The sequence below is a fragment of the Perca fluviatilis genome, chromosome 13 (assembly GCF_010015445.1).
Source record: "Perca fluviatilis chromosome 13, GENO_Pfluv_1.0, whole genome shotgun sequence".
Lineage (NCBI taxonomy): Eukaryota > Metazoa > Chordata > Actinopteri > Perciformes > Percidae > Perca > Perca fluviatilis.
Window position 1 is genome coordinate 37,343,709 of NC_053124.1, and position 17,166 is coordinate 37,360,874.

A 17,166-nucleotide genomic window follows, 5' to 3' on the forward strand; every position below is an offset into this window, starting at 1 on the left:
TCTCTGCTGGCTGGAGGCTCTGTCTCTCTGTTCTCCTCCGTTTGACTCTGATGAAGCTGTGACGACTGAAGGTTGACGCATTTATGTCTTCTGACCTGTTGACGCCAGATAAATCTCTTGTTACAAACACTGCAGCTGTATTTTTTCTCTCTTGGGTGGATGGTCATGTGATCAAACAGATGTCCCCTGGTGTCAAATCTTCTCCCACACTCCGAGCAGCTGAATGTTTTCTTACATCTTGAATCTTGTTTCAGAGAGTTTAGAGCTGACTGAGGTTCTCTGGTCTCCTTCCAATCAGCACTGTCATCAGGCTCAGGATCAGAAGAGTCTCCAGTCTGGTCTTCAGTCTCTGGTTGTAAAAGTGGATGTGGATGTGAGTTCCTGGCTGGTTCTGGTCCTCCACAGTCCTCTCCATCAGCTTCTGTTCCCATGTGTTGAGTTTGTCTTTGATGAAGCTGTGAGGACTGAGCTTCCTCTTCACCATCTCCCTCCTGACTGCTCCACAGTTCCTCTTTAATGTGTGGGGGGGGCTCTGACTCCTGCTGGTCCACACTGGAGCTACACTCCTGCTGCTCAGGGGGAATCTCTTCTTTAGCCACCAACAGCTGCTGCAACGCTGCAGGAACAGAGAGAAAAACTTGGACTTCAAACGAAACAAAGACAACTGATAGACCACCCCCCCCCCAAAACAAATTCGGTAACCGTAGTTATTATTAAATCCACCCAATATAAAATAATACACAGGTATTATTGGACACCTTTAAGATCATACATAATGGAAGTAATGAATAGCAATTTGTGTTGGAAGTGCCAGAAAGAAACAGGCACTCTATTACACTGTATTTGTGAATGCCCAACTATCCAGCCCTTCTGGAGAATCATTTCGGAATATTTAGTTAATTGGGCCGGAAGAAACCTACCAATATCTCCAAGACTTTGTCTATTAGGTGACAGAAGTCAATTACACAACATATCAAGTAAAGAGTTTTCTGTAATCATGGTTGGAATTACAGTGGCCACCAGGACGATACTTAAACACTGGAAAACACCTAAAACCCCGGCACTAAAAGAATGGGCCTATATATATATATATATATATACAGACAGACAGACATTCAATTCAATTTTATTTATAGTATCAAATCATAACATAGGTTATCTCGAGACACTTTATAGATAGGTCTAGACCACACTCTATAATTTACAAAGCCCCAACAATTACAATAAGTCCCTCAAGAGCAAGCAGTGCTATACAGTGTATGTATTTATTCATACATACATACAGTACAGGCCAAAAGTTTGGACACACCTTCTCATTCAATGTGTTTTTTATTTTCATGTATTTCATGTTCAAAGTATTAAAGTAGGAAAGTATTTTATTCCGTCTTGGTCTAGTGCGGTCTTGCACTATATAGCGCAAGACCACACTAGACCAAGACTGTATGGCTGCAGCCTGGAGCGTCCAATGTCATGCCGACCCGTCTCATGCCATCCCGCCTGGTGCCGTCCCCGAGCTTCTACTTTTCAAAATAAAAGCTGGCGTCTGGAATAAAATACTTTCCCACTTTAATACTTTATTACTAATACATATAATTCTGCCAAAAAAAAAGATGCCAAAAAATCCACAGCAATCTCTATCCCCACAGCCGCTCTGCTGCTGCGCTGGCTGCACGCATCTGTTCACAACGCTGCCTGTCAGAACATTCTGCTTAACGTGAAAAAGGTTAACGTGGTTTAATGTACCTCAACAACGATCAATGATGACCAAATTTATCATGGCCATATCTTGTAATGAACACTTAAGCCTGTCCAAAGATTATAAGTTATCTTACATTAACATTTTCTTCTTCATTGGCGCCTATGACGAGGAAAAAGCCTGTGAGCTTGTGTGGTAATCATTGATCACTGATCAATGATTACCACACAAGCTTTCTCATATTGCTTCTCATAACCACTGAAAACCACCAAATCGAACCAGAAATGTGTTGATGGTTGATCGTTGTTTAGGTACATTAAACCATGTTAAGCTTTTTCACATTATGACTTATGAGAACCGTTGGGAGTCAACCCACAGCCGCTCTGCTGCCCTGCTGAAAATGTGAAGCAGAAACGAGTCAGATGTCAGATAACGTCCATAATAATTGGACTTTGGGTTCGATTTTTTTTGACAGTTTTCAGTGGTTATGAGGAGCAATATGAGAGAGAAATTTGGTTATCATTGTTTACGTAAATTAAACCACGTTTTTATTCATTAGTAAGCTACAGGATAGCGTCTTTCAAACCAACACTGTTCAAACGTGACCTGTGCGAAGGAGAAAAAAAACAAAACGTATGCGTCATTGTACCCAGCACTTCTGGAAATGTACTTCCAAATGCGTCTCTGTCCCCAGCACATTTCAAACCAAACTGACGCCCATGGATTTACCCGTGAATCAATCTGGAAAATAATTAGATTTCGTATTTTTGACCCTCTGAATTTACCGTTGGATACGCCTCGGCATGAGACGGGACGGCTTAGGACGCTCCAGGACGCAGCCATACGCGCCTCCACTAGACGAGAAAGTGACTGCACGTGTGTGTGTTTGTATGACTATAAATGCAGCGCGTGTGAGAGCAAACCATCCTTATAGCTGTGTTTTGCCGCTTATTAGACCGATCACCCCCGAAAGTGTGCAATGCAAAAAAGGCTCATTGCAGCCACTAGTGCAGGGAGAATAGACCTGTCTTGCCAAATGGATTCTCTTCTTTTCTTTTTTAACAGATTGCAAAGTGGCACTTTTATTTGCAAAGTGGCACTTTTATTTAATCTTCTATTTTTGAACTTGATGCAAATTTTGACACAGCTGCACTATTATTTTCTTTATTTTTGAACTTGCTGTTATTTGATAGTTGTTACTTCAATAAATTGGAACATTTGAAGCTAGTTGCGTATTTCATTAGTATTGTGTTGGGGCGATAGGGGCAGGTGGGGCTTGAAAATTCCCCCTTGTCCAAAGTGGGGAATGACCGAAAAAGTTTGAGAACCACTGGATTAAAGGAAGGAGGGAAAGGAAACTACTCTCTACCGTTGTCTCTCTTCATCCACATACTACTCTCTACTGTTGTCTCTCTTCATCCACATACTACTCTCTACTGTTGTCTCTCTTCATCCACATACTACTCTCTACTGTTGTCTCTCCACATACTACTCTCTACCATTGTCTCTCCACATACTACTCTCTACTGTTGTCTCTCTACATACTACTCTCTACTGTTGTCTCTCTACATACTACTCTCTACCATTGTCTCTCCACATACTACTCTACTGTTGTCTCTCTACGTACTACTCTCTACTGTTGTCTCTCTCTTCATACCACTCTACTGTTGTCCTCTACGTTACTACTCTCTACTGTTGTCTCTCTACATACTACTCTACTGTTGTCTCTCTTCATACCTACTCTCTACTGTTGTCTCTCTACATACCATCTCAACTGTTGTCTCTCTACATACTACTCCTACTGTTGTCTCTCTACATACCACTCTACTGTTGTCTCTACGTACTACTCTCTACTGTTGTCTCTCTACATACTCACTCCCTACCGTTGTCTCTCCACATACTACTCCTACTGTTGTCTCTCTACGTACTCACTCTCCACCGTTGTCTCCTACATACCACTCTCTACTGTCTCTCTACATACTACTCTCTACCGTTGTCTCTCTACATACTACTCTCAATCGTTGTCTCTATACACTACTCTCTACCGTTGTCTCTCTACATACCACTCTCTACTGTTGTCTCTCTACATACCACTCTCTGCCATTGTCTCAGTACGCATTCTACTTCTCTACCGCGTGTTCTCTACATACTACTCTCTACCGTTGTCTCTCTACATACTACTCTCTACTGTTGTCTCTCTACATACCACTCTCTACTGTTGTCTCTCTACATACTACTCTCTACTGTTGTCTCTCACGCATTACTCTCTACTGTTGTTCTCTACGCATAACTCTCTACTGTTGTCTCTTCGCACTCAATTCTCTACTGTTGTCTCTCTACATACTACACTCTACTGATGTCCTCTCATGACTACTCTCTACTGTTGTCTCTCTACGTACTACTCTCTACTGTTGTCTCTATCGCATTCTACTCTCTACTGTTGTCTCTCTACGCACAATCCTCTACTGTTGTCTCTCTTCACGTACTCTCTCTACTGTTGTCTCTCTACATACTACCTCTACTGTTGTCTCTCACGTACTACTCTCTCTACTGTTGTCTCTCTTACGCATCACTCTCTACTGTTGTCTCTCTACGTACTACTCTCTACTGTTGTCTCTCTACATACTACTCTCTACCGTTGTTCCCTACGTACTACTCTCTACTGTTGTCCTCCACGTTACTATCTCTACTGTCTCTCCACGTACTCACTCTCTACTGTTGTCTCTCTACATACCTCACTCACCGCTGTCTCTACATACCACTTCCTACCGTTGCTCTCTACATACTACTCTCTACCGTTGTCTCTCTACATACTACTCTCTACTGTTGTCTCTCTACGTACTACTCTCTACCGTTGTCTCTCTACATACTACTCTCTACCGTTGTCTCTCTACATACTACTCTCTACTGCTGTCTCTCTACATACTACTCTCTACCGTTGTCTCTCTACATACTACTCTCTACTGTTGTCTCTCTACATACTACTCTCTGCCATTGTCTCTACGTACTACTCTCTACCGTTGTCTCTCTTCATACTATTCTCTACCGTTGTTTCTCTTAATACTATGTCATCTTACAGCACTGCAGTCGAGCTGCTGCTCTGCCCGGTGCGTTTCATACAGGCGCTAAAGGGAGATTTTTCGTTATCCGACTCTAAGAGCCACTGACCATTCGTCAGTATTTTATGAGTTTGGATTGAGAACGGGTTGCAGCTCCACCCCTCAAAAGAATCGCAATCGATAAAAATGTGCTCTGGTTTATTGTTATTTCTTTAAACCAATCACAATCGTCTTGGGCGGTTCTAAGCACCAAATGGTAGGGATGGCTGAAGTGAAACTGACGTTCCGAAGCTTTGCCGAGATCCCGAAGCGCAGATGTTTCGAAACACTGATCCGAAGCGCGATTCAAAACACTGATGTCACGTGACTACGGCTAAATGAAACACCGGAGTGTTTCACTAGTGTTTCAACAGGTGGCATGGTCCGCCAAATCAGCGTTTGATTGACAGGGTCGGGAACACACATCGCACATCAGTATAAAAGTGAAGTCAACGCACCTTGACCTCGTGGGTTTTTGTGAGATGAGTTTGATTTTGAGATAGCGGATATTTGGTGATATAGTGACATTCAAAGTGCGAGTTGTTTAGTTATATTTAGGCTTACATTTAAATTTACACATTGACTGATAGAGTGAGACAGACAGAGTATAGACCTACATACAGTGACACATAGATAGATAGATAGATAGATAGATAGGACAGGACAGTTTATGGGAACATTTTAATGATCGTATCTGTAAAACCCAGATTATACATAATGCTACAGCTGGAAGTGAAAAAATACCTCCACTCTGCGTTTTTGCCCAGAACTCATGATCCCCTAACTTACTGGAAAGAGAGAGCAGTAATCTTTCCTCATTTGTATGTCCTTGCTAAAAAATATCTTTGCATGCCAGCAACAAGTGTCCCTTGTGAGAGGATCTTTTCAAAGGCTGGAGAAATTATCTGTAAAACACGAAGTAGGCTAAGTCCTTCCACAGCAGAGAAATAAATATTTTTGAATGAAAATCTATAAAAAAGTGAGACATTGTGGCTTGATTTCTTTTATTAATATTCATTTTTTATGACCAAAATAGCATTATGCACAGTGAGGAGTCTGCAAGCCTTACAAGCTTCACATATTAGAAAAATAATACAATACAATAATACATTTTTTATTTTTTTAATGGCTCGTTATCAAGGTTGTTTCAGATCACCACCTGCCAGTGACCACTAGGTGTCATCGTTGAGACGAGTGTCAGATTGTTTCGAAGCCTCGACACAATATGACACATTTGCTTCAACTGTTTCATTGTTTCACGAAGCCTCGATCTGCCCACCACTACCAAATGGAGCCACGGTGCCTCTGCAAAATAGCCTCTGGAAGGAACATGTTTTGGTGGAACATAATAATAATAATAATAATAATAATAAATTGAATTTGTATAGCGCTTTTCAAGGACTCAAAGTCGCTTTACAGGGCAAGGTAGAAAACAAAAACAAAGCAAAACAAGATTCAGGCACAGATGAAAAGGGAGAGGGGCGTGGGGCTACGGCTAGGCAGAGGTGAAGAGATGGGTCTTGAGGCGGGACTGGAAGATGGTGAGGGACTCAGAGGTGCGGATCTGTCCCCAAAACTGTGGAGGTTGGACTTGTGGATGGAGATGAGACCGGCTGAGGTGGATCTGAGGGGCCGTGAGGGTTGGTAGGGGGAGATGGGAAGCCAGTGGAGTTGTTTTAGGACTGGAGTGGAGCCAGGATTTGGAGCGGGTGATGAGTCGGGCAGCTGCGTTCTGGACCAGTTGAAGTCGGGTGATGTAGCTGATGCCGAGGAGAAGTGAGTTGCAGTAGTCCAGTTGGGAGGAGATGAAGGCGTGAATGAGTCTTTCAGCAGCGGGGGGTATGAGAGAGGGTCTGATTTTGGCGATGTTGCGGAGGTGAACGAAGGAGGTTTTAATGACATGGCGGATGTGGGGCTCAAGGGAGAGGGTGGAATCAAAGATCACGCCAAGGTGGGGGCCTGGGGAGATAGGGAGACAATGGCTGAGTTTGAGGAAGTTGTGTTGCATCCAGGTTTTAACCCTTGTGTGGTCCTTCGGGTCCCAGTGACCCGAAGGACAACACAAGGATTATGTACTTCCCTTTACTTTGTTGAGAATTGCTCTCTAAACCCTGTTTCTTGTAAAGTAAGTAAAGTTTATTTCTAGAACACATTTAAACACAGTTTAAGCTGACCAAAATGCTGTACAAACAAGAACTAAGGTGCTGTATTAACCCTTGTTTAGAGAGCAATTCTCAACAAAGTAAACGGAAATACATAATCCTTGTGTTGTCCTTCGGGTCACTGGGACCCGAAGGACAACACAAGGGTTAATAGCTGACAGACAGGAGTTGATGTGGGAGAGGGGAGGATTGTGGGGGGATTTGGTGCTGAAGTAGATCTGGGTGTCATTGGCTTAACAGTGGATGTCTAGGTTGAAGTGGCGGAGTATCTGACCAAGGGGGAGGATGTAGATGATGAAGAGGAGGGGGCCGAGTACAGAGCCCTGGGGAACGCCTTGAGTGGCTGTGGCTGTGGCAAAGGTGTGGTTATGGAGAGAGATGAAGTGGGATCTGTTGGAAAGGTACAGGTACATTACGTGTGAATTTTAGTAGTATGAAAGGATACAAGTCCGTGTAGGTTGGTTGGGGTAGCGGATGGGTAAAACACAGGACTTTCACCCAGGAGAGTCAGGATCGTGTCCCACGTGTGGCATTTGTCAACAATCTTTCCTAAACCCAACTGTTTATTGTTTTCCTAAGCGTGTGACGTTGGTCACCGTTGTGTTTTTGTTGTTTTTTTGTGTTACTAAAGTCTTTCCCAATGTTCTTTTGCTAAACCCAACCTTTGTTTATTTTTATTTTTTTTTACACGCGTGTGACGTTGTTCTCGCGATAGTACGGCACGTTCTCGCGATAAGACGCCACGTGGTTTGTATGTTTACATCCGCTGTATACAGCGTAGACATACACGTGGAAACCTCAAAATGTGTACAGATAACACGCCATTTGGCTTTAGGAAAGTGGCGTGTATGTTTACGCAAAGTCATGATGCCATGTTGGGGTTTTAGACAGAAATGGGAGGTTGGATATTGGGCGGTAGTTGTAGAGGGAGGAGTGATCCAGACCAGGTTTATTTAGGATTGGTGTGACAGCGTCAGTTTTGAAGGCAGAGGGGACAGTTCCAAGGGACAGTGAGGAGTTGAAGAGTTTATTGAGGTAGGTGAATAGGACGAGGAGGCAGGACTTCAGGAAGGGAGCAGGTAGTGGGTTTGGAAGAGCTGATGAGTTTGGAGATTTCAGGAGGAGTGACCGGGTCAAACTGGGAGAGGAGGCAGTGTGGAGGAGGGGTCGGGAGGTCAGGAGAGATGGGGAGAAGAGGGGTCGTGGTAGGTGCTGGAGTAGATACTGGGAGGTCAGATACAGGGGATAGAGACTGATAAATGATGTTGATTTTGTCAGTGAAGAATGGGAGGAATGAGTTGCAGAGATCCGGAGTAGAGGTAGGGAGGGTGTTGGTCCGAGGCTTGAGAAGGTTGTTCACTGTGGAGAAGAGGGTTCTGGGGTTTTGGCAGGGGTCGGTGAGGATGTTGGAGAGGTAGGCAGAATTGGCAGCAATGAGGGCGTCTTTGCAGGCAGTGAGGTGGAGTTTATAGGCTTCATGATGGACTGTGAGGGATGATTTCTTTGTCAGACGTTCAAGTTGGCGGCCAGTTTGTTTCATTTTCCGGAGTGCAGGTGTGTACCAGGGTGAAGAGGTGTTAAAAGTGAAGGTTTTTGTGTTGAGGGAGGTAGACAAGTTGGAGTTGAGGTGGTTTGTGAGATCATCAGGTGAGGTGAGGGTTGAGTCCAGGTGGAGAGCAGGTCAGAGAGATGGTGGGGATTGATAGATTTGAGGTTGCGGAAGGTGATTTCTCTGAGGAGGCGGGGGCGTGGGGTTGGAGAAGGGATGGTGAACCGTATCAGTTTGTGATCAGAGAGGGGAAAGAGGCATGGATGGAGGTCGAGCACCGGTTGATTTGTGGAGCAGACCAGGTCGAGTATGTGTCCTTTTTCATGGGTGGGGAATGTGACATGTTGGGTGAGAGAGAAGTTATCCAGTAAAATGGTGAATTCTGATGAGAGCTTGCAGGTGGGGGAGTCCATGTGGATGTTTAAGTCACAGAGTAGCAGCAGACGTGGAGAGAGAGATGAGGCTAGTGTGAGGAGTTCAGTAAAAGCAGAGAGGAAGGAGGGATAGGGAGCCAGTAAATGAGGATGACTGTCATGGGGGAAAGAGCTTTGAAGGCGAGAAATTCAAATGATAATACTGAGGGGAGTTCTGTGATCTGGAAGTTCTTTTCCTGGTTTTAAAGGCTGCATTACAGTAAAGTGATGTACTTTTCTGAACTTACCAGACTGTTCTAGCTGTTCTATTATTTGCCTTTTCCCCACTTAGACAGTATGTCCACATTACTGATGATTATATATGAAGGGCGGAGAGCACTGCAGTCCAGTTCGGGTTTTCTGTGCAGCCTGACGGTGTGTTCCAGGTGTGCCCTATGTAATGCAGCAGCATTCTGATGAGGTCCAGAGGTGAAAGCCGCAGTGTTAGCCAGCCGACACCCAGAGGTTGACCCAGCCGGTGTTTGAGGACAGTGGGAGCAGGTAATGATGGAATATCGTCGAAGTTGGTGGTGTCAGCTGGTATACACTTGGAGAGTAGGTAGAGTTGATCCAGTGGGATGATATGAAGGAAAGAAACTTGCTTTCCTTCAAGGGTACAGAGAACACAAACAAACAAGAACACAAGAGGCAATAGCAGGCGGAGAAGAGGAGAACAAACGGCGCCAGCGTCCTCTCCGTGCAGCGAATGTGTGCGTTCAAAAGTAATTTTAGTCGTGCAACAGAAAACTCCGATTGGACAGATAGTCTAGCTAGCTGTCTGGATTTACCCTGCAGAGATCTGAGGAGCAGTTAACCATAGTCCTCACAAATCCACCAGAGGTTAGAACGCCAACACAAAGGAAGAGGAAAGGGACGGACATCCGGCCGAAATTAGAGAAAAATGAACTCTTACTTATAGCTTGATAAGCCTGACGACAACCTTGTACTAAAGATTTTATTGGTTCACATGCAAAGAATGGTGTGATGATCCGTTCCTTCATCAGTTTTTTCCCAACATTTTGTTCCCTGGATTCACAAGAACAGGTTGAGGTAGGAAAGAATTGAGGGAAAGAAAAGAAAAAAGATGATTACATTTCTTTGAATTACCTGCACGATGCAGCCATCTTTGCGCCTGAGCCCTGCTTCTTTTGTTTTTTCGTGGCATCTACAACATTCAAAAAAAGCAATTAATATTAAAAATGAAAATTGTTATCCATATAAAGTAGGACACAGAATATAATGCTTGATGTTTTCACTTGTATTTTAATCTTGTTCCAAGAATAAACTGGTAACAACTGTTGCTCTGGTTAAAAAAACATTACGTATGCTTTAAAGGTACTGACAACATGTGAAACTCATGTTTAAGTAATCCAATTAACTAACTTAAGTGATCGCGCCATTGACCAACAAACACCTGGTCTAGTCAATAACGCAGCATTTCATTGTTATTTTAACAGAGCATTAGTAAAATGCTGCTAGGCTCGTGCACAGCGCGCGCACACTATGCTTGTTACACACACACACACACAGGGACGCACAGCAGCACACACACATGCAAAAGATTACAAATAAAGATATTACGGTGCAAATCCCCCATTATAGCAATGCGCCAAGGTACACCGCCGAGATATGGCAAAGTTTGTGTTTTTGTAGCTAGCTACACAAATTTGTTTGTGCAAATTTTCGTCTTTTTGTCAGGTCAGTCTGGAGATGCAACGTACCAAGTTTTGTGCAGAGCGGCCGCACCGTCTAGGAGGAGTTCGAAAAAGTATGTTTACGATAAATCACGATTTTTGTGCAGAAAAGTCTAGGCAGAAATGGGCGTGGCCTATATCAGGAGATTCAGCTGAATTCAGGGAAAGCGTGGATATTTGTATTTTTAATGTGGGATGTACAGTGTGGGAGTTATAAGGCCAAACACGTTTATAACGTGTATAACACTGCTATAGCGGCACCTAGTGGTGGAAGTGGCTGAATCTTTTTTGTCTGAGGTCCTTGCAGGGATCTGGACCAGTCCTGAAAATGGCACCCCCCCACCATGTACGGTTTAGGCTGTAGAAACCGTTTAATCAACAGAAAAATAATAATAATCTCTAGAAAAACAATAGATTACATTCAAGCAGCACACAGGGCTTTAAGTTGACACCCACCATCCCGCCAAATGCAGGTAGAGATTAACTTTGGCAGCTAACATTGTAAAGTTATCAGCCAATTTGGCCGGCGAATGAAGCGAAGCGTTTGAATCGGCCGGCTGCAGAAAAGAAGTCTGTGTTTCCAGATTGGTCTGTTTTCCACCAAAAATTAGGGCGATTTTGTGTGCGTTAGTTAGGAAAAAAACACCCCAAAACAATCTTCTGTCAGGTCCATTAAAGTCAAGAACAACACAGACAATAAAAAATTATTTAGGAAATTTGTTTGAATAAATTACGAATTAAATTTGGCGGTATGGCTCTGTTAAGAGGAGTCCCCTGACCTTTAATGAGCACCATGAAAAAGCAGCAGGGGGGACAGCAGCAGCATTAGTGGGCGCATTAGGGGACTCTCACACAGTTTAGGACTGGGAGAGCTAAACTATTCCCCCATGTGAACAGAGCGGCAACGAAGACATGTATTTTCCGCACTATAAGGCGCACCGGATTATAAGGCGCACCTTCAATGAATGGCCTATTTTAGAACTTTTTTCATATATAGGGCGCACCGGATTATAAGGCGCATAGAATAGAAGATACTGCAGTCAAACGTTTGACTGGGGTTGCGTTATGCATCCACTAGATGGAGCTGTGCTAAAGGGAATGTCAACAAAACCGTCAGATAAAGTCAAACTTTATGAAGCGTTCTGACAACTCCATTCACTCGTCCTTATAGCATTTAAATCTAAGTGGTCCGAGAAAAATGGCGATCGTCTCAACGTGGTCCCTGACATGTTGTCATCGGCTTGTCCGCTTCCATTGGCCATATCAGAGGCAAACCTGAAGAAGAAGAAGCTAGGGAATACGATGACGCCCACATCGATCATGTAGCGAGCTGGGCAGAGAAGCTAACGGCGATGACAAGTGCGGAAATGGAAAAAGCGTTTTTCCGCTGTGATTCGGCCAGAAACTTCAACATTGTGAGGCGAACAGATCGTTTTGGAATATAAAGCTTGGATATTACATTTCCTTGAACTCTTGTGGATTTATGAAAATCAAGTTTTGGCCAAAATACCACTTTGTTGCTGAAAGGACAACGAAATCAGGTATGGATGCTCTCTCGACAGCTGCGCAGATTATGGCTAAATTGTTTTATTTTCTATTACTTTGTAACAGTTGTGTAACTGCTATAAATCATCGTATGCTTTGTATGTGGACTTAAATTAATCATTAGAGGCTAAGCTTTCAATTGGTGTGTCGCATGGCTGTATATTTTGAATATTGTAATGTATTGTAATGCTTTAAAGTTATAAAACGCGAATGAGTGGAAGTTTTATCGAGGTTACAGCGACGCAGTGTCCCGTCAACGGGGCAGGGATCCGAGAGGTTGATCCATATATAAGGCGCTCCGGATTATAAGGCGCACTGTCGTTTTTTGAGAAAATTAAAGGCTTTTAAGTGCGCCTTATAGTGCGGAAAATACGGTAGAAATCGACGCCACGTTAGCCACGACAAGGTGGAGCAGGGGAGGGGGTGGGTTGCATAGATTCGAACAGCAAGCAGTTAGGAACAAACTAAAGGGGATTTAAGTAGGACGCCCTGTTTGAGTGTAGCCATTTAGAAGCGAGGGGAGCTGACCAGCTGACGCAGATCAGCTGATGTGACCGTGTTGTTGGCCAATAGCGGTTAGCGGCATCTTGACTACTTGGCCTGCAAGAACTGACGCTGGATGCTCAACATGGCTAGTGGAAAATCCAATTGGCTGGTATCTTTGATCGTAATTTAAAGCCCTGGCGGCACAAACACTCCGCGAACGGCCCGCATACGTTACGCGTTCAATGCATCCAAAAGCATACAAAAGTGTAAAAAAAACAAATCACCTGAAATCTGACATTGTGGTTGTTAACATGAGATGTGAGAAGGTGTCAGACTTCAGAGTCTTCTAGTGTTTGGTAGTTGCGTTAGTGTAAACTGGGACTCCTTTCATCAGTCAGTATGTTTACATGCCCACCAATATTCTGAATCTGATTCAGGTCATGTTAGCAGCATATTCTGGTTGGATATCCCCAATGAGGCCTTTTTCCGGAATATAGCATTTTCAGATTAATACATGCTGGTATTATTTAGGCTTTAGAGACATTCTTTGGACATGTATACAGCGCATTCAGAATCTGCGTCTCAGTCAGGGTTTTTACTGCAGTTTGGGACAGTTTACGGCTTACAGTCAGCTCTGTGCGTTGTTAGGGTTACTGTACACAAACCAACCAGCCGACAGTTTGACCCAATAAGAAGGAAACACTATTTCATGGAATATTATGTGCATGTAAACGTAGTCACTGTAAAAACGCTTGTCTCCCTCATCTCAGTGAGTCAGCTGTGCCATGGCAACAGTACAACCGCGCCGACAATCCTGCTATGTTGATTTAAAGGTTCCTCACCGTTCCTGCAGGTCGATGGCTCTCTTCCAACTCCTTCAAACTGAAATACAGACAGAGAGGTTTCAATTAGTGACTCAGAGTTGTTCCCCGATACGTTTTTACAGGAGTGCCACGTTGCCTGCTGTGCTATTTTAAATCTTCTTTTGAAATGCATACTACAACAATACATGAGTTTATGCAGCTTTATGGCCCTCTGCAGACTCGTAAATATAATAAGAAAACAAATGTACACTTACACAATTTATCCTCCTAGTTCCTCCCATTGTCACATATTACTGTAATGGTAATATTCTACATAATGCCAATCAACCAAAGGCCCTTATGAGCACTGCAGTATCCCAGATATGCTGGCTCAACACAGAGAGAAGAAATGATATATTAGGTTACTCACTTTCTCTTCACCTTGATAGTCAATCCATCGGGTTGTATGCATGTCAGGGAAATAATGAAAGATTAGTGCTTAGTGTGTAATCACACTACGAGAATTATTAATGCTGCAGCGATTAGACACTGTGTGTGTCTCTGTATATGTGACTGTGTGTGTCTCTGTATGTGTCTCTTTCTGTGTGTGTGTGTACACGTATACGGTTTAGGTTTGTAGAAGAAGTACAGAGAGAGAGTGCAGCAGGACAGGATGATAAAGCTCAATATTGGGCTTCCAGAAGTAAAAATCTTGTTGATTTTCTGCATAAGGTCTTAGATTATCAGCCATAATGTCTAAACCCTCCGAGGTAGACTCGCCCCGAGTTGTGAAATTGTGAAAGGAAAGTTTCTGCTCCTGTAGAAGCTAGGGATGGGCGTATCGATATATCGATATACTCACGCTACTCATTTGGCATTGATTTCCTTAAAAAAGTATCGATATAAAGAAAAAATAATAATTGGGGGTGTATGCATCACTTTCAGCTGTTTTACGGTAGGTTTCCACACAGCGAAATTTCGCTCTGCTCTCATTGAGGTTGAATGGAGACGAAATTCGCCCTGATTGAGCGAGATGAGAGCGAATCGCCGAGGGGATGCGAAATAAAGTTGACGAAAGTTTAACTTTATTCAAATGAGGACCGCTCGAGAACCAATCAGGTCCGCGTGTTTGTGTTTGGAGGCGGGAGTTACAAAAAAAGTCTGACCAAGATGGCGGAGGTCATCAGCGCCGTATCATGAACATTTTGATGTGATTAAAATGTTTCAACAACCCATCGGTACTTCTATCAACACCAAAATTGTGTTTTATACGACACACAAACTTAATTAGGGCACATACACCGCAATATAGATCACTGTATATGTTAGTTTAAACACTCAAACTTTTCAGCGCCTACCGACAGGCTAATCGCTAGCATGTTCCGGACATTGGATTTCATTGTAGCCTAGCCAGCTAGGCTAGGCTACTTGTGCATTTGTTTGATTACATGTTTTATTGGCAAACATTGACGCTTGTAGCAACACGGATTGTTGTTTATATGTACCTGCGAACTTAAACAGGGCGAACACACACCACGAAACAGACCACTGGAGATAGTCTAAACACTCAAAATGATTCAGCTAGCCGACAGGTCAACCGCTAGCATGTTCGGACATTGCATTTCATTGTAAGCACAGCGAGGCAGCTAGGCTACATAGCCAGGTTACCAAAGCATTTATGAGCTAACGTTTTACCGATGGTTTGCTGCTGTGCATTTTTACCGCCCTGTCTTCTGACAGCCCGGGACATTTAAAAAAATGTTGCGGTCTTGCGTGTTGTTTTCGCGACCACGCCCCCCGAGGCAAACTTTCGCTGGCCGAAATTCGCGAGGTGTTTCGCTGTGTGGAACCCTACCGTTAGATTACTTACTTAAATTACTATGTGCCGTGACACCCCTGTACCTGGCGGCGTATTGAGCTGGCCCATGTCACGTGACAGGAGACGAGCGAATGAGCGTCAACGTGCGACACAGCCGAGTTCATTTTCTCAGGGAACAACTGTCTTTCTTATGCAGGTTTATAGGATGAGGGAATCCTAGTTTATTCTGATCTTTATGACCTCTTGTTTTTGCTTCAGTGAAGTGTTACATGTTTACTTCTACAAAGAGGTTCGAAACATAACATTGTTATGATGTATTAGTTTTTTTTTTTCTTCCTTTTAGCTTTTTTTTTTTTTTTACCAAGATTGGTATTTTTTTTCTTTTTGAGAAATAAGAAAAGTGAAAATGTGTATGTTTTTGTTCATATTTAATTTATTTCATTCATATTTATGTTATTTATTTTATAAATAATTTTATTATTTATGTATTATGGTCAATACATAATTTTATTATGTATTGACCATAATACATTTTGTATAAATGGTCCGTATTTGTCTTGTGATTTGTCTTAAATGTAATAATATTTTTACTGACAAAAATTGCCAATAAGAAATTAACGGTATCGATGAAAATGCAAGAAAAAGTATCGGTATCGAATCCTAAAAGTTTGGTATCGCCCATCCCCAGTAGAAGCTAGAAACCAACCTTGTTTCAAGAAAAAAACTGTTTTTTTTTAAACTAATCTACAGCACATAGCGCTGTCTCTGACTGGTCCAACTCGCTGTTACCATGGAAACGTTTACCGAAACCGCGAACGGCTGGATGGCGCTTCTACCGTTGAAGTCTATGGTAGTTTCTGTACACGGTCTTGTACCTTTGCCTTTTGGCCTTTTTCAAAACGTTTTTTTAAGCCGAATTAAACGTGTTATGGTCACGATTCCTTTCCTAGCTGGTTGGCTCGGTTCCTGACTTAAAACTCTTTATTTCATGTCATATTTATGTCATTTTTTTGAAACGTCAACATAACAATTGAACGGGGGATAAACACCGGAGCTGTTAAAAAAAAGTGGGCGGTCACTGTTGAGCTCTATCGCCCTGGTATAAAAGGAGAGAGAATAGAGACAACAACAACCGCTCTGGTTTGGTTAAAATAAACCCTTAAATCACCCATTTACATGTGGAAATATGCTGGCTCTATACACGCTAAAAGTCCTGATTATTTACATGGAGTCTGGTTGGTTTGGTGATGGCTGTCCGGTGAGATTCGTTCGAGGTGAACTGTTAACCAGCTAACCGAGGTACCGGCCTCTTACGATGTTTAATGAACGAATCAACAATGAATGTGAAGAAGTAAAGGGACCAAACCTGCTCTGTGTAACCGAAGCTGAATCTGAACGCAACAACTGCCAAAATACGTATTTTCTGCTAGAGTCCATCTTGTTCAAAAGTGTGAAGTCAGCGCAGTGAAGACTACAGCTTCCTGTACAGGTTAGTTGCTGAACTTCAAAATAAAAGTCCAGAAGCGTTTCAGGCTTCTTAAAAAAACACACACACACAAGCATGAAACACTTCTGGACTTTTATTTTATATATATATATATGTATATGTATGTATGTATATATATATATGTGTGCCAAAAAATTTTTTTTAACAAGAGCATAGAGCAACAATAATATAAAATATTAAGAATAATATGCAAATAAAATATAGAATAAATATTCTAAATAGCACAAATCCTTCATCGCACTAAGAACAGAAAACACAAACTAAAACTAAAACCTGACCTTTCTGGCCTTCCGTGATGCAAAATCATCAATGATGTCATGGTATGAAATCTGCTCCCCTACTGAACGATTGATACTGACGGAAAGGCCAGTGATCCGTTCCTGGGACATGGTTG

The 17,166-nt window shown here is 42.8% G+C and overlaps 1 long non-coding RNA gene across 1 annotated transcript; it reads right to left on the reverse strand.

The window, feature by feature from the left end:
- Nucleotides 1-492: 492 nt before the first annotated feature.
- On the reverse strand, nucleotides 493-16,787 carry LOC120571087. The gene is made up of 5 exons (XR_005641177.1): nucleotides 16,632-16,787; nucleotides 13,877-13,887; nucleotides 13,486-13,525; nucleotides 10,026-10,083; nucleotides 493-616 (listed from the first exon to the last, which is right to left on the reverse strand). It is a non-coding gene; the product is annotated as an uncharacterized LOC120571087 (long non-coding RNA).
- Between the last annotated feature and the right edge of the window lie 379 nt (nucleotides 16,788-17,166).